The sequence below is a fragment of the Athene cunicularia genome (assembly GCF_003259725.1).
Source record: "Athene cunicularia isolate RWA chromosome 4 unlocalized genomic scaffold, athCun1 chr4_part1, whole genome shotgun sequence".
NCBI classification, from domain to species: Eukaryota; Metazoa; Chordata; class Aves; order Strigiformes; family Strigidae; genus Athene; species Athene cunicularia.
The window spans coordinates 34310771-34329320 of NW_020799098.1; the positions used below are offsets into that span (position 1 = coordinate 34310771).

The following is an 18550-nucleotide window of genomic DNA, read 5'->3' on the forward strand; positions in this document are numbered from 1 at the left end:
TCAACATACAGTTAAGTGTCTGTAGATCGTGGCATTTAAATGTATAGTGGGCAATTCCTGTATGTAAGATAGGAAGGACAAATTAAGAGGCTGGATAAAAGTGAGTGTATCATTGGCATTTGGAATTTATCAAAGGCAAAGAATATTAAATCGTAGCAAGCCATCCCTGTTCAGCCCTGAGGTTCTGTCACCTTGTCATTATGTTGTGAGTGTCTTGGTATTGGTATTTCACTGTGTGTGAAATAAGACGGGGGGAGGGTCTGAAGAAAACTATTTTTTGTCAGCTCTTCAAATGAGCCTTGTCTACATATTCTGTCATTTTTTCCTATTACCATAAATACAACCTTTAATGTACTTTATAATAAAGACAGAAGTGATGCAGAACCATGCAAACCAGTAACAAAGGGGTTTGTGTTTGAAAGCCTATTTGGTTTGTTTGTTTTCTTTTTTTTTTCTTGTGTATGTTAAATGTTTCATTTATAAAACTACTAGTAGTAGTTAGCAGAGAGTAGTTATAAACACATAAATAGCCTACAGTATGCATGATGTCTGGCTTTAGAAACCATTTATTAGACTATACCATCCAAATGTTTAACAGCATTAAAAAATTTTACTAAATTCTTAATGCATAACATTTTTATTACTCTGAGACAAAAGGTCATACCCTTCTCCATTCAGAGGTGCATTAGGCTTGGTTTAGGTTTGTTTAATTGCTTCTATTTTGCAATAGATGCAAACAGTTTTTCAATATTAACATAATTTAATATTTACCATAAGGCATAATCAGTAATGCAGTATAAAATGGTAACTGCCAGCTTTCTAATTTTTTTAATTCAATTTGACAGCTAATTTGCAAGCTCCCTTCCCCCACCTCATGTGATGCTACAACTTCTAATATTCTGATGGCTGACTCCTCTGACTCCAGCTGGAGATGCAAATTTAGTATGGTACCAGCAGGATTCTTTTGCATAAGCAACCATGTTCAGTATATTAGGGGTCAAAGATATAAATGAGTTCTCAAACAGGAAAAAAGAGAAGATGCAAACAAAAAATAATTTTGTGTTTTCTACTGGAAATTTGTGTAAGTGTGATCAGGTATGTAGGGAAATCCGACTTTATGGGTTCCCACCTAATAGGCCTGCCCCTTTGTAACCACATACCAGACAAGAAAGCTTTGGATGCTTTTACTATATAAAGATATGTTCACATCAAGGAGTTTGACGTTTTTGTAAACTGAAATATTGTTTATTCTTAGAAAAGAAACAACATCTTGTGGCTAGATATGGAAAAAATATTTGGAGTAGATGTTTTTGGAATTCATTAAAGAGGAGAAATAGTGTGTATAAAATGCTCGACAAAGCAGAAAGTATAAAAATATCCCTGAATTTGCTCCATTACAGAACAGCAGAGTTAAAGCTGCTTTTCCAGTTCCTACACTAGCCAAAAAATTGTTTAGGCTGCTTTTAAGATAAGCTAACTGTGCTCAGTTAACTGTGTGCAAGAAGAAAATGTCTGCTTTCTAATATGCAAAATCAGTGCTGGAAATCTGCTTAACAAGAGGGTTTTTTCCTTAGGCCTAAATCTAGTAGATTTCTACAGTTGATGCTTTCTTTTAGCTTGGGAATAATCCCATTGTTACACAGAATAGCATGTGCTTATACCTCACAGAGGACCATGGATTTTGTGAGCGTATATTAAGGACTTTGAATCAGAGCCCTAATATTTTTAAAGGAGAAATCTAAGAGTGGAAACCTGCTTACAGGCCTGGTATTAGCCAGTATTACAGTTTCAGGTACTTGAATCAGAAAACTGAATTCCTCCACAGTATGCACAGCATTCGTGTCTCTTAAACACACCATAGCAATGTCTGTAACAGGGAATATGTCAACTCAGTTGTTAACAGAAAAAAATATTATCTGAAGGCAGTAGTTTTTCTTTGCCTGGATTTCCTTAATTTCTCAACTTCTTGTAGATTGTCTCATGTCAGAAAACTGTTGTGTCATATGGAATAATTATTCTTATTTCACTCTAAACTTCTTTAATCAGGATAAAATTTGTAAATAGGCAGTTCTTAGGCTTCAGATTCTGTTCACCACTTTGGGAGCAAGGCTCACCCTCAGCCCTCTTATTCTGTGTGCAAACTCCACATATTGTGCCTGAACAATTGGCAGCCGCAGTGGGGACTACCAGATGCCTAACAGAGGCTGCACAAAGCCCAAGACAGTGCTCTGTCACTGTTGCTTCGGAACAGACGCATCCTCAGTACCGTGGTGTTACTGTAATGCTGTGGCATCATAATGTGATATAGCAGTACGACGTAGTATTAGTACAAAGCCTTAAAGCTGCTGTCCTCATTTGAGAACCTGTGGAAATCAAAGGTTATTTTGGGACCTATGCATCCTTCAGTTATGGCTTTTAACATCTGTAACAGCTTCATCTGTCTTAAGACAGCAAAGAAAACTTGCTTCAGGCCTTTCTGTCATCCAGCTCTCCAGTACCCTCCTTGCCTACCTATCCTATTAGGGGTGGGTGGATTTTCAGCAAAGATGACTGCAGTCAGAGCACTAAAATCATCTGAAGCTGCTGTGCCTTTGAAAGGAGATAGTCTGCCTAGGTACTGTGCTGCCTGAGCAATGCAGGCTGTAGACAAGGCAGGAGCGGTGTCTTGCTGCCTTTCCCTTCAGCTCACCTCTCTATGGCCAACGTGTCAGAAAGCGTTACCTTGCTTGGCTGATGTTCGCCTATGGAAAACGTCTGGTCAAGTGATTGAATACCATAAAACAGAAAAGTCTGGAAATTGCTACGATAGTTGTAAATTATTGCATTATTTGAGGTAAAGTCAGGTGACACTAGAGTTTCTGTAGTACTTGGAGTTTAATACATTTTCTGTGATTCAATATTTATACTGGAAAGGAAAGCAAATTATAAAATAATAACCATACATACCTTAGCATGATTACTAATCTTGCTTCTGGTGCCTTGTGGCCTTCCTCTGCATTGTCTTAATTTCTTCTTTCATGAGAAGGTAAAAAATTCAAAACATTCTTCCCTGCTTTTTTCATTTAAGTGTGTACTTTTAAAATTGTGTAGGACTGGGACTTTCTCATATACCTTTCTCGAGTATGATCTGAACATTTCCTCTTGGTGATGCAGGATGAAAAGATTTTAGTGAAAGGGTTTAATGAATCTCATGAAACAATTGTTTACATACAAAAAGCGATTTGCCCATATGAGGGCTGGGGATGTTTCTGAATAGGACCCACAGTCATCTCATTAGACATGCATGGTATTCGTAGGCATTTGTAGTGCTCACAGGACTAGTCCAAGGACAAGGGATCCCTGCTGAAAATTTTCCATTAAAAGGATAATTGCACAGCACAGGGCCTTTCTAAAAAGCCTGCTGAAATTTTTTCTTTTTTTAAATTAGGTGCTGAGATCAAGATATAAAAAGACTGAAAATAGAAAAAGGTTTTTTTTCCTGGGTACTAGAACTAATCATGCTGGCAGAGACTGTGGAATTGTGAAAAATTCAAGAGGTGCTTTGCTTATAGTTTTATGACATGTTTTATGGTCTGATGATCCTGTTAGAATTAAATGTTTGGTATATACTGACGAATTATTTCATATTTTGCTTTGCAATATGACAGACCTACATCTGGCCAGATAATAACTAAAGTACCTAGGTGTATGTTACCAACACCAGGAGGTTGCAAACATTATTTTTTCTTAAGAAAAGATTTGTAGGAATCTTAATTTTTCTACCTGCACCCTATTGGGCTCAGTGGTGAGAAAACATGACAAAAGGGTGAAAACACTGTCCACTCTGGTATGCCCCTCAACAGGAGCGGATCAGAAAAAATGGCTGGTTCGTGTGTTAGGTGGGAAAAGTGTGCTCTAGTTACAAAAAAAAAAACCAACACAAACAAAGAGTCAGTAACTGTGAAAGAATCAGTTAAAGGAATTAAAATGTTGTCATCACTGTGAGTTACTAAAGCTGAATAAATGGCTAAAGAGGACTTTTCACATTTTCAATCAGAATTGGAGAGCAACCAAAGGAGTGATTACTGGGGTACCTTTACCATGAAATTTAGATAGGACCTAAAAGAAGTATACTGAATTTCAGGAAAGTCGCAGGAGCTCAGTGTAGGGGTACAAGCTACATTGAAATAATCTATTACTCTGTCAGCAAAATGAAGGCAGAAATTAAAGACAGCTGTAGCCTAGTTATGAAGGGAATAAGAGAAAGATAGTGTGCACAGGTGAAAATGTTTTTTTTATAAGCCTTACATGACTGTGAGATAGTAATGGCAACACGTGATAATACCAGGAAGAGGAGGGACATTGGAAAGAATGGTGTGAAATATGCTTTGGCTCTTTATATTGCCTTTCTGCTGAGTGTGTAGCGTGCTTACTGAAATAGTAGCTTTTTTTTTTTTTTTTTTTTTTTTTTTTTTTTTTGATGGGGAAATCCTGACTGAGGAGGAACAAAGGATCTCAAAGTACATTCAGCAGAATTGTAGGGTGGAAACTAAACTTACTTCTCAAGGCCTTAGCAAGGACTGGAAGACACACAAAAAAAATTACAGGTGGTGGTGTGTGGGTTGGGTTCTCAGCCAAATAGTGGTTGCAAGTTGGACCTAGCAAAGATAAGTGGTTCTCTGATCTCTGGCCAGTACAAGAATGACAAGGTACAGTCATAGTACCCTTCCCCTTGGGCTGGGGTTGGAAAATCAGAAAGACAGTCTCTGGACTTTGGAAATCCTGATCCTTGCACAGGGAATGGCTGACAGCTGATGATTCCTGCCACATGCACAGCCCTCCACATGCATCAGTGCACATGTGTCAAGTATGATTTTGTGCTTGTAAGGGAGACCAATTCAGAAGACAGCCCAAGAACAGAATAAAACTTCCGAGAATTACTGATTGTCTCCTGTGGTATATTTGAGGTTTCATTCATTCTGAAATGGTATAAATACATAGGGACTAATTAGCTGAAGATGCAGATAGCCACACAATGGGATGTTCAAAAACTGCCTATCCTTCTAGCTGCCATTCTTGTCAATGTTCATGAGCTTCTGAAAAATCCTAGGAAGGAACTTGAGTAGCCATTAAGTCAAAAGAAGCAAATTTAATATACATATGTATGATTTTTACATCTTGGAATGTAGTTCCTTGGAATAGCTGGCTCTTCCACCAATTTTTGGATAGCTAGGCATAGATATAAAAATAAACATATTGGGAATATTTGGTATGGCCTTTGGATGTTAATTGCTCTCTCTTAGGAAAGAGATAACCTTCGTCACAACAGAAGAATGCAAATGTAAAGGCTGAACATATGGCAGCAAATAGGTCCCATGAAAAAAAACAAATTAGGTTGGACATCGATGAGCAAACTGATCCCAGCTGGTAGGTAGAGGAACTGTGAGTTAAAGCATTTGACAGTTCTACTGAGAAAAAAGAAAAAATAGTTAAACTATCTATTTCTGTATTTGCTGCTTTCAGACATGTGTGATAACCTGTGATGTGTATAGTCTTCCCTTAATCTTAATTGGAGCATTGTTTTAGCATTCTGAAAATATGTGATCCCCACCCCCATTTAAAAACAGACTTAATGGTGTCTCTAAAAATGAGGAAAAAAAAAATAGCTTCGTAATTAATATGTGCTCTAGATATCCTTACTGAAATGAAGATAACTTCAGGGTTGTGTTTTAGTCATGTTTTGCCTTGACTCAAGCCATGTATCTGTTTTCAGCTACCAATTTGTGGGTGGGTGAGGATTATTTTGCTACTCTTATTAAGAAACTGAGAAAATAGTCACGGTCAAAAATCGACCAAGCTTCTTGCATCACAAATGTCCAGTGAAAGTGTATAGTGAAAAGTTAGCTAGGACAGTTGTTATATCCCCAGCCATTTGTCTTTCTGTGTCACTACTTGCACTGTGAGTTGGTTACATGATGTGGTAACTTTGGCAGGTAATAAATAAGTTATAGCTGTAGAATGTGAATCTCAAAAGCTATTTGCCAATGTGTAAGCATGGCCAATGTATTTATGTATCTTTACAGGGGAGAATGGGAATCTTTCTGAATTTACTCTGACTGTATATCTCTGTGCAGACTTTCTGTCAGAAAGAGCACAATACTAAAATTCCTATAATGCTCAGATTGGTCCAGATAGGATTGTATATGGTAGTACAGGCCAGTAATCATTTGTCAAAAAGATGTCTGTAATCACAGGTTTAGAGTCTTTTGCTTCATGATTTTCATGGACATCTCTGTAGGAAGTCTTGTTGGCTAATGCAAAAACACCTCTAAAAAAAAGTCACCATCTTACCTACAGTAGACTGAAGCTTGTGCTAAAAATGAGCTTGTGCATATTAAAATTTTGTGTCAACATGGTATAAACAGATCCCAGTGCGGTTTATTGCAAATGAAATGTGCAAATTACATTCTAAAGCTGAGCTGCAGAAAATGCAATTCTCCCTTACCTCTCTGCCATGTTCATTCTCATTCTACTGGTGATACACTATGCAGTTTTTCAGGATGCACTGTAGGGAATGGCTAAACCCATTCTTCTTCCCAAGCTTGCTTATTTCTGACTGCCATTTTCTTGGTGAGATAGGAAAAAGGTCATTTTATACCACTTCTTCTCCTATAGTCTTTTTTTTTTTTTAATACAAAGTAAAAGAGCCACCTTTTTTTTTTTTTTTTTTTTTTTTTTTTTTTTTTTTTTTTTTTAACACCACATATTTTCTCTTGATATGTGGAGCAGTGCTATTCATACCTGAAGCTCTGGTACTTCCTGTCTTCAGATGGGCTCCCCGCCTGTATTTCCAAAGCACAAAGGTAGAATGTGCAGAAGAGTTAAAATGTGGCAGCAGGCCCAACCTGTAACTTCAATTAGTATGTCTTATTGATGATCTCTTCAAACCCCATGATTTCAAAAGTCTACTCAGATGTCAGTTAAACTCACTTAATCACTGATGAAATCTTTTTTTTTTTTTCAAAAAGTTTTCCTCTCTGGGCAGAGCTGAAATATAATTGAAACTGACCTCTACACTTAGGGTACTTGCTCATATTCTTATAATCATGTATCTAAAACTGAGGTAAGAATAACAGTGAAAATATTTCACTATTGTACTTTAACAGGGTTCTTTCTGTGTATTTATTAAGGTTAAACTGTTTGGACTCCATGTCTTTAAATAAAAGGTGAAACACTCAACAGTAGTAGCATATTTCACTAGAACCATGAAGAGAATCACATCAATCATAGCATAAATTAGGTCATGTGGTACCTTTAGAGATCATGTAGTTCAATCTCCTGCATAAAGCATGGCTAATCTTGAAGTTAATCCGGTTGCACAAGACTTTGTGTGGCTAAACTTTGTCCCTAAGGATGGAGACTGCATGGCTGGGCGTGTTCCACTGCTTGACTACTCTTGTGAAGCTCGCTTTTTCAAGTACAAAATTCATAATCCCCTGTCTTGCAACATGTCTGTTGCACCTTGTCCTTTCACTGGCCTTTCCAAAAAGAAATTTATGTCTATTTATCTGTTCTTTAAGTGGTTGAAGACAGCAGTCGGATCCCCTGGGCTTTCTCTTTTCCAGGCTGAACATCCACAGCTCCCTCAGCCTTTCTGCATGTGTTGTGTGCCTTGTGCCCTGAGCATCCAAGTCTAGGCTCTGCTGGACTCATTCAAGTTTTTCAGTATCCATCTAGTACTGGGGTGGTTAAAATTCGATGGAGTACTGCAGGTGTAGCCTCACCAGGACTCACCATGATAGGAGGGAAATGACCATTTCCCTTGACCTGCTTGTGATGCTCTTGCTAGTGTAGCTCATATGCACGTAGCCCTCATTGCTCTAAAGGCATGCAGCCAGCATACATTCGCCTTAATGTCCACCATGGTTCACAGATCCTATTTTGCAGAGCAGCTCCCCAGACTGTGTGTGCTGCATGGAGTTACTCCATCCTTGGTGCAGGACTTCTGTGTTTCTTGAATTTCATGAGTTTCCTATCAGCCTATTCCTCCAGCATTTGAAGGGTCCCTCCACTGTGACAGCAACTTCTCAGGTCTGGTGACCTCCGTGAACTTGAAATTGTTTGGTACTATTGCCAAGGTGCCTAATAACCCATAAAAAAAACAGCTGCACTTAGTTTCAATGCATGCTTATTTTTTCAATAAAGAGCCAAAGATAAGACTTATAACCTGTCTTTTGCACCAAATGTACATGAAACTCCAGAAAGTTCAATATAGAATTTCTGGCAAGCATTTTTTTTTCTTACCAGAATATGGGGGTTTTTTTTCCTATATTTAACAAAATGACACTTTGTCAGGGTTTATATTGATTCTTTGTTCTCATGTTGAGAAATCAGTCCAGGTACCCTGAGGTGCAGTCCAGTACCTAAAACAATATGGTTAATTTACTCTGAGATCCTTTGTAGATGATTTGGTTGAAGGAAGCCTTAGCAGTCTAAATTAATAAAGTGAAAAGTTCATTAACACGTGCTCCACATTGTCCCTCCCGGCTACGGTGAGTTAGTTCATGTTTCAAAATTACCACTCTTCTTCCCTGGGAAGAATTTTCCAGTCTCATTTCAAATGCCTTTTAAAAAGTGTCATCAAAAGCAGTGCAGAGAAAAGGACTTTAAAAACCCCTGCCTATTTTCTCTGTTATTAAACACTTCCCATGTCTGTCTGTCTGAAAACAGCTACAAGAGCTCCAAAGATGAATCAAACACGCAATAGAGTAGCACTGCTCGGCTAGCAGGACACTGTGACAGCTCTGACCTCTGAACGACTTGCTAACTCTGCATCCAGTGGAAGCTCAAAACAATGAGTGCCTGTCCAGCTACGCCCAGATTTGTTTCCTGCTGTGGTACTTCAAGGAAATCTGCTCTCTGTGGGACAGCAGTTTGCAAAATGTTCTACAGCAGCCAAACAGTAGTGGCTGAAAACAGCGTGACTTATCAGTGTTAATGCCCATCCTCTATTGTGTATGAGTCATAAATGCAAAACTGTGTGAAATGGAATAGTTGCTAAACATAGTTAGCTGAGAGACATTGGAGTGTGGCTGTTCGATATAATTTAGGCTTATATTCACCTAGCATAACATTCTTGGAGGAAGAAGCAAGTGGTTTGATAACCTTCTCGCCACTGTGGGGATGAATTACAAACTCAGAAGTCCTGTGCTGTGTAACTTTTTGTAAGAAGATTTTAAAATTCATTTTGGCAAAGGTAGGACTGCTTTTCTGTGACTCTCTACATCTGAAGTTTCTTAGAGTCCTCTAGCTTGGTAGATGTGAGGCGTTTTGACATAGCAACTTCCTTAAATAACTTATCAGCTCATATATAGTACAAAAATTGCCACAGATAAGAGATTGAGATCAGTGGGGGGGTGGCTCTTCATCCTCCCATGTCTTGGAACAAGGCTCGGGGGAAAAAAAAGTGCTTTCTACTTCTGTATGTGGTAATGTTTATGTAACAGGCAACAGGATCAATCTTGGTTACTTCAGTAAAATAATGGTTTTAACAGTGAACTCCTCAAGACCTAGTTCAGATTTATAGATATGCTGATAATGGGTAGGTCTTAAAAAGAGTGAATTTGTATATTAGAAGTACAGGTAAAGTTCTTAAAATAAGCTTCTGTGGTTAGCTTTTCAGAGCATGGAAGTCGGAGCACAGCAATGCAGGAGCCTTGCTCATTTGTTTCAAGTACCTACTTCTGTAACTGTGTTCACTGCATTTCAGTTAAAAACTGCATCATTTGCTCTTTTAGAATAAGTCTTTAGTTATGGAATTCTATATTTAGTGGAGAAAAAGGTGTGACAAGGTTTTGTTGCTTTGAGATGCACAAACAAAAATACTTTGCCTCTGAATCAGGCTGCATTCATGTTGTGAAACTGGGAAGCCATTAGATCTACTTGGTGGTAAGGAAATAGTACTTCTGTAACAGTAAAAGATTAAACCAATGTAAGAAATGCCCATGTATTTGATAATCAACGGTATGTACAATGTATTTTGCTCTTGTAAACTATACAGAACACTTAATTGGTGCATAGGGAAAAAAGGTAACAAAACTGCTTTCGGATAGTGGCTGATAGTTGGAGCATTTTTAACACAGGTCACTTGAATGTCATAATAAGGTGATACTTTCAAGACTTCTGCATAAAAGTGAATATAGAACTTGTATTTAACCACTGAGCATGCTCTGTGTATGAGAATTTAAGACAAATGCTAGTTCCTTGCTATAAGTGTACTTACCACAAACCAAAACTGAGACTTACCTGAAATGATAAAACCCCAAAATTATTTTAGAACCACTAAACAGCTTGCATCTGCTTTGTGGTGCTTCTGCAAGCAAGTCCTCATATGGCAGCATTCAACATATCACACGTATGTCCTGTATCTGTTTTCTATAGGCAGAAAGGTAGAAGTTCTGTATCATAATAGTTCTGTCACCTTTCATTTTCTGCGTGGTAATACAACAATATTTATTATTCTTCATTAATGTTGGCAGACCACTACACATGGTGATTTACCCAAGAACATTAAGTGTAGCCACCTAGTTCAGTGGGTACTTGTAGGTGACTTATTAATGCGTAGGAGCAGTTTGTATTTCCGTAGTCTTTTCAGGCTTAAATAAAAAACAAGAAAGTCTGTATTATGTTTGGTGTTATAAGTGGTGAAAGAAATTCTGTATCATGTAATGTCTATTTACAGAGGGCTTTTTTGTCTGAAACACTTTTTAAAATAAATGTGTGATGATTAAGTGTTTGGATCCTAAACTAAAGGGGCATCATTGACCTCAGTTGAACTGCACCGGTTTATAACTGCTGAGGAAAGCGCAGGAAGTATTTGCATTCTTCACTGTTTCTAACACTAGAAGATAAAGAGCTGTTACTAGAGGAGAAACAAAAATTTATAGGAGTGTTAAAGTGGTTCATTTTAGTTAGGTGTAGGACTCTTTCTTACTGCTAATATTATCCAAATCAGCATTTATGAATTCTTATGACTCACTTTTTACTCTCAATTCATTTAAGCATGGATTGGGTAGCATTTAAATGAGGTTGATACACAACTCTTGTGCAAAAGTTTTGAGGTCATCAAGTTTAAGCCCCGTTTCCTTTTATAGCAGAAAAGCGGAGGACTTGGTGCTGCACAGTTACACTGAGTGCAAGGTTTCTCCTTGGAGAAATCTAACATGCAGCATTTAGTTCTATGTTTGTGGAAATTACGAGGTTTTATGCATACATGAGCAGTTTTTGTCCAAGTGCAGGTATTTAGGTTTGCCTGATGTTCACTAGGAATGGGGAACATAGTAGCGACCTTCTACAGTCACTTATGATGGAGGGTATGGCTGAGGTACATATTTGTGTCTTTCTTGTTCATTAACTAGGTCATAGCTTCATTTGGTATCAGTACTGCTAAAATCTACTGAACTGAAGCAAATCATCCAGTCTCTAAAGATGCGGGATGGAGCGGAAGAGTGAATTGTATTTGCCAGCCAGCTCTGAGACCATGTAAGACAATAGGATATTCAATAAAAAATAGGAGTGCCAAGGGCACAAGGGAACAGATAATCATTAAGTGAACAGTTCTGGTTCACTTAATATTCAGAAGCGTTTGCTGTTTCAGAGTTCACGCGCTTCATAAAACTTCAGTGGTTTTTGGATGGCAGGGCCCTAGTTAATAATTCACTGATGATATATTCGTAAGGCCTTATCTTCCACTTTGCTTTTTGTATATCCTAATGCCACTCAGCTGAAGACAGTATGGAACAGTCCTGTCCTAGAGCACAGATCCAGCTTTATAGCTTTCCTTAGACATCCACAAAGGATGTAACCGCATCTACTACCACGTCTAGTAATGGTGCGTTCTTGACTGTGACTTTTGAGAATTGCAGGCTTTCTTACTGAGATAATGAGTAATAAATCCAAACATCTTGAAGTGGTGCTAAATAAATGCTAGCATTAGGAAGAGAAAGGATTTGTTTACATAAAGACTGTTTTCACTAAAACAACTTATGTAAAACTGGATTTTGTGACGTTCTTTTTTAATTGATTGACTGGTTCACTTTCTGAAAGCTCAGTAATTTCACTGACCTGATCACTAGAGAGCATTTTATGAAGCAGTCATTTTTGAGAGTGCCTTCTTCCCATTATCATAGGTTTGAGGTAGTCTTGGTTGTTGTTGCCTTCATTTACTTATTACAAAGAAGAGAACCCTAAGTTTCTGATTCTCTGCTGTATCTTTTCAAGGGCAATATGTGTATTCAGTATGCATGATCCTTTTGCTGAAGCTGTGTGAATCAATTCTTCAGTCTATTAAGGCGATTTGTCCAGCTGCACTTCACCTAGGATGAAGAGAAGTTTAAAATTAAAGGACAAAGGTGGAGACCATTGAGAAAGGCTTGAGAACTTGGTATGACTTCCACAGTCACCCCTTCCACCACCCCCAATAAAAGCATAAAAAATTTACCATCTGTTGTCATTGCAGTGCAACAGTTTGCTTTCTTCCTAGAATGCTGAAGAGTGATATGGAAATGAAAACTTTTCCATCCTTTTCAATGCAAGGAAAGTGTAGGACTTAACTCCAAACAAGCATCAATGTATGAAAAACAAGAATTTTGGTGCTTTGGATCAATTCCATCTAATCACATACTGTGTCTGTGACTTTGTCTAGGAACAAATGTTTCAGGTAGGTGTAAGACAGGGTTGAAGTGATCCTTTAACCAGTATTTCCACTGAACCTCCAATTACCAGTAGTTTAGGAGCCTCTTATAGCAGGTTTTGCATCTGGACTGTCATTTTGAATAGCTGCTAATGGTTTAATTTTCAAGTGTGTACTTATAGTTTATGTAAATCTGGAACAAATTATTATTCTCTGCTCAGTTTCTACTCACTTTACATATTTTTATTGATCTGTTGTCCAATTTAGTACACAAAATGCTTGCGTATAATGGAAAAGTTTGGCAATATATTATTTGGTTGTATGGTATTCTGCTTTACTACCATAATAAGTTTTCGAACAATTGCAAAAGCTGGAAGCGTTATTCCCTTTATCTGATGCATATTCTGATGTCTTTAAGAAGATGGAATACATGTTTTAAAATACTGAGGTTTCACACTGCAGTAAGAATTTTATGCAGCATTGTTAGCTTTTACAGTATGACTAATGGCTCAGATTTGGCAGTTGTAAAGCAAACTAAGAATGCCTGTATTGTGTCCCCCCCCCTTTTTTTTCTCTTTAGTTCAGAGTGACTATGTTTATTTACAAGGTAGTGACTGGTTTTTGGTATTAGCATTAACTTATCATGCAACATAAAAACTTCTAGCAAGAATGATTTACCTGTTGTACTGTCTTTCATTGTAGTAGTTCTGTTGAGACAGTCAGTTTTGCATTATTCTGTAAAGTAGTGAGCACACGTGGCTCTTTAGTAAGAAAAAATAAAATAATTACGCTGAAGAAGTGTGACGGACACTTACAAATCAGAAAATGCATAGAAAGCAGACTTCCCCAAGCAACTAATGAGTTAGATTACTGCTATATCAAAAAAATACCAAATTCAAAATGATATACCGTAGGTGGAAGACATGTAGAAGGTCTTTAAAAATGACGTATGAACATAAAAAAAAAACTGGTTTCAAGGAAGTAGACATTATTGCACATAAAATGTATAGAGCAGAAGTGTGTAAGAGAAAAATGCAAAGCTTATTACATCTGGCGTTTGCTTCGTGGTTCCTTCAAGGTAACTAATGCTATGTTAAGAAATGCTTCAAGGCAAAGTACTGTTGCTGTGTCAGTACTTAAATTAAGGTGAATCATAGGGCAAAGCTACAGAGCTGAGTGGAGTTGCATGGGAAATTGTTACCTTGCTTTAAAAGGATTTGTTTTGAAATTTCAGGAAGTCTTCCTTACTTCCCAAGCAAATCAAAACCTAAATGTCACCATCAAATTTCTGCAAATGGAAAGACCAGATTAAGATAATTTTTTGAAACACTTAGTTTGTGTTGCTTTTCTGATACAATTAAACTTATTTTTACATTTTAAAAATTCCTTTTTTTAAGCTTCTGGATTCTTGTATGCTGTGCTTAGTAAGCAGGACCAGCAACTGCTGTAAGAAATGAAAAAGCAATTGTGTTTTCAGTTCATTAACTTTATTAATTTGACAGCTTTTCACAGATAGCCATTTCATGACCCCAGGAAACTTCAAGAGTAGTTAGCACAATTCCTCTACTGGAGGAAAAAGATGTATTTTTAAAATAAGTATGGTGTGGTTTTAAACCCTCTTCCCTTTATCTTCAGAAAGTTCAGGTGAAATATCAATAGCTTAAGTCACTCTAAATTCCTTAGACCCAATTTAATGTCGGTCCTTTAAATGTTGAGTGATTGGTCTGGTTCTTTAAAAAAGAATAAGCTTACTTCTCTGTCCATCTAACATATGGTTCTGTCTTACTGTTTCATGTGAATATTGACACATTTTTAAATGCAAATAAAGTTCAGAAATGTGTTGTTGGAATTAAATGATTATTTAGAACTTTGTTGTTTCATGATATTGATATAAGCCACACTATTAAATATAAAAATCATAAAAAAGCAGAAGTAGAACTTATTGATGAGTTCCACAGTTACCATATTTTCATGCCTATAGCCCCATGACTTTTAAAAGATGTTTAAAAATTTACAAATCTCCTACACAGGACAACCATTTGCAAGATTGAAACTTTACCAATTACCTCTGCAGATCTTGGCACTGCTCTGTCTACATTTCTGTCTACAGAAAAATCTGAAAATAACTGTATAGTACTGTACCCCACTGTGAGGATTGCTGGGCTGCTGCTTCATATTGAGAGCCTTTGTAATTTATGAGTGCTGAAAAGCACCACAGAAAGTTGCTGTGCAAGCCAAGAACTGCCGGAGCACCCCAACACTTCTTCCTGACAAAAATCGCATGGTTTTTCATAGGGCTAAGCTGAAAGGAGGGGGTGGCAGACTGCCATGATAGTATTGAAGCAAACACTGTTCCTCTCACTGATCGGTATAAGGAAGGTCTGAATCCTCTTTAAAATCGCTAATTTTCATAAAGTTGGGGGTGAAAGCAACAGAAAGGTAACAATCTAACCCGTCTTTCTCAGTCTCTCTGGTTTAATAGTAAGATTTGTTTGCAGTTAAATTTCCATTTTTCAAGCTATTCAAAATAGTTCTTCGGAGGAAAAAATTAATGTAACTTGTTATGCCACTTAACCAGTGTATTAATTAAAATCATGGAATGTCATTTACCTTAACAATATTTTCTTTTTCTGAACATTCCTAAATAAAATCTGTGTGCCACCATGTTAGCTTGTACACATTCATATGAAATACATGTGTTGAAGTCGAAGCCTGTCTCCTTGTCATGTGTGCGTGGGTTGGCATACAGTAGAAAACAGTTGTGCTCTGCGTAGTAGAGGAATTTAATGAGCAAGTAACAGTGGATTTTAAAATGATGCACTGCAGTGCACTGTATGGTAGGTGACTAGTTACAAAACTACAATTAAGTGTGTGGGAACTTAGAACATCTGCTAAGGGAATGGCACTTACTGTTGCCAATTTAAAAAAAAAAAAAATGTGAAAAAGCTTAATGCTGTAAAACCTGTATGAAAAAATTACACCAGATTAAGATGAGGACAGAATTTTAATAATTGTATTAAGAAAACTGAGGAGTAATTCATGAAGGAAAATATTCTGTCATGCTCCATTATGTTATTTATCCTCCTTTTGTTATGCACACTGCACTCGATGAGGCTGAATAGCTGGTATTGCAGCAAGGCATGTAACTGATCTACACATTTTCATGAAACAGATACCATCTCATGTGCTAGCACTCCATGAATTAGCTGAGTGACGCTTACAATGCAGAACAGTGAGCCCTGAATAACGCTCGTGGTAGCATTAGAACTGAGGTTGCTGCAGGTACATTTAAACTAATCTGATAACCTTGAAGTAACATTTCATTTGGGACCAGTACTAAACCCAGTCAATTAAGGATTCCTGTTGGCATCAGCGCTCCTGGGGATGTACCCTTGGCAAAATTTCACTAGGTGGTATAGAAAGCAAAACAACCAAGATATCGTGATACTGATGAAACAAACTGTGTTTTAAAACTTAAAAATATTCAAGCATTTTGTTTAGAATTGCATTATTAACCTCTGTAAACTAGCTGAAGTGGACTGATAATATCTATTATTAATGAAGTCATTCATCATTTCCTGGTTTAAGATCCTGTTTCAAGTTTCTGGTCAAAAGCAAGAGGAGTTCATGATTCTACAATGCGATCATTTTGTTCACATTAAAAGTTCTGGTCACCTATCATTTTGCAAGGTTTGGACTCGGTGGGTGGGATATGGTCATAAACTTTAACACAGCTTTGTTAGGAATGTGACTTTTACCTCCCATTACAAAAACTGTGCGCCACTGAAATATCTGTTTGCAGGTGCTTTGACAAAAGCAGACTATCTGAAAATCCATTCCAGCGCACGCAGACAGAAAATCAGAATTGAGTACTTGAATGCTTCTAAGTGCCAGGGGTAGTACAGGGAATGAGTGGGACTATTCATGTAGTTGCTACTGCAATGAATGCTAGAGCAAGCTAAAAATAAGGTGATGGTGTTTGCTGTTCTTTCAGACCCACTACAGACCAATCTTTGCAGGGGAAAAAGCTGCCTGACTTGAAAACTGAGGGAATAAGAGCAGTAGACTGTGACAAATTGCCTCTGGCAGGGGAAGGAGGAGTTTGGTTTGGAGTGTAGTGGCAGGAAAGCTGGGATTTAAGTGAGTTGGAGAAAAAGGTAAGACTGGCTAGGAAGGAATCTGGGGCTGAGAGCTGAAAGCTTACTGCAGCTGCCTAACTTCCCTAGCTGGAAAGGTAGAGGTTTGCCTAGTGACTCTAGAATTCGTGTGTCCCTGTGGTGTCAGATAATGAGACTCCAAGAGTTCCCCTTAAGGAAAGAAAATCTAGAAGGTGACATAAGAAAGAATTTTATTGGTGTTGTGACGGCTGCGTGTAGGAAATGCCAGTCAAAGCTACCTTTGCTGCTTCAGTTTATTCCCTCTGTGTGGATGCAGTTATTTCCATAGTTTTATATCCATTTGTTTCTGCAAATCTGTGGCCTCAGCCAGAGCACAGGCTGGATCTCCTCATGGGATGTGGGAATTGGTTTGGGTAAGGAATAGAGTCAGTAGCAGACTCTTTAGGATCCTTCTTTCATTTGCTGACATAGTTTGCATTAGTAGGAGGGAATGAAGTAGACTGAACACTCGCCCTGGTTTGTGCCCCTGCCGCTTCATTCCTGTGGTAGTGGGTGTTGTGCGTTATGGTGGAAGGGCACGGAAAGCTCCCACCTGTGTCTGGCTGGCAGACAGCTTGTATAGCACTGCGTAGCCAAGCTTGACAGCGTTGTACAGGCGCCCAGCTACCCTTCAGGTGATTCCTGACTTTGTTCCATGTTGGCTGCATGCCTGGCACAAACCTCTGATCTGTGACAGCGCTAAGCATGCATGCCCACAGTTGCAATGAAGGGGGAGTTTGATTAGCACTATTAGTATTCAGAGTATTCTGACCAGTTGGACCAGAAGGATCTTCACTTATCCAAAGTTACTAAAATCTTCAGTCTATCTATCACTTCAGTGAGGATACAGTGGCTTTCTGACCCAAAATTTGTTTGACATGCATAGCTGTTGCAATGATCAATGTTTAAGGCAAATCTTGAAGAAAACTAACAGTTATAAATAAGGTTTAAGGCTGCATGCTGGATAATAGTCAGACATGGCATAACTCCTTACAGGAAGAACATCATTCTTTCTGTACACAGGCAAAATGATTGTTATACCAAAATGATAATGTTATACCATTAAGATTTTTTAACTATAGTTTATTAAAAGTTACATGTATGTGTAGATTGCAGATGAAATATACAGGCATGTGAGTATGTATGTACATGTACAGGCACTTTCGGTGCACTTACAGGCACATAGAGACAGATCTTTTAATTTTGCAGAATGTGTGTGGTCTGTGCAATTATGTCATTTTTGAGCTGAATGAAAATCCTGTTTGAATGTTCTTGAGGTTATTATGAATATATATGATATGGCTCATACAATTACCTATTATTCAACCTATTGTTACTATACAGTCAGAACTGAGAAGAGGCAATCTTGTGTTGATAAAGGATGATCTTGTCTCTGACCTTCACTGTCTGGAATGCTGAACCAATGCATCAAGTCATTTCTTTCTCTTTCAAGAGCAGGAAGAATAACAAGAGTGAGAGCCACAGGGTAATGCTTTATCCCCACACTGGAAAATCAGATACTGGAGTAATATTTTTGGATAGGAGCATATAAAAGCATGAACTGAGCAAGGGGTAATGAAATAGCATAATTACTGATTAATATATTTAACCAGATGATTTAGTATTTAGTCCATCAGTAAGAATATATTATCTGTAATTCCTGGAGAAAACAGAAAGAAGAAATCAGACCTCTGATTATTAAAGTTAAATCTGGTAATTGTAA

At 37.8% G+C, this 18550-nt stretch overlaps 1 protein-coding gene across 20 annotated transcripts in view; it reads left to right on the forward strand.

Annotated features, from left to right (window-relative positions):
- The window catches only part of SORBS2 (sorbin and SH3 domain containing 2), a 166036-nt gene that overhangs the window by 48004 nt on the left and 99482 nt on the right, over window positions 1-18550 (forward strand). Inside the window, exon 1 of one of the 20 annotated variants that reach the window (XM_026847280.1) lies at window positions 9213-9235. The exons of the other annotated variants lie outside the window; for them this stretch is intronic. The gene's annotated coding sequence lies outside the window, so the exon portion shown is untranslated. Of the gene's footprint in view, window positions 1-9212; window positions 9236-18550 lie in introns of those variants that run through there. 20 annotated transcript variants of the gene reach the window in all.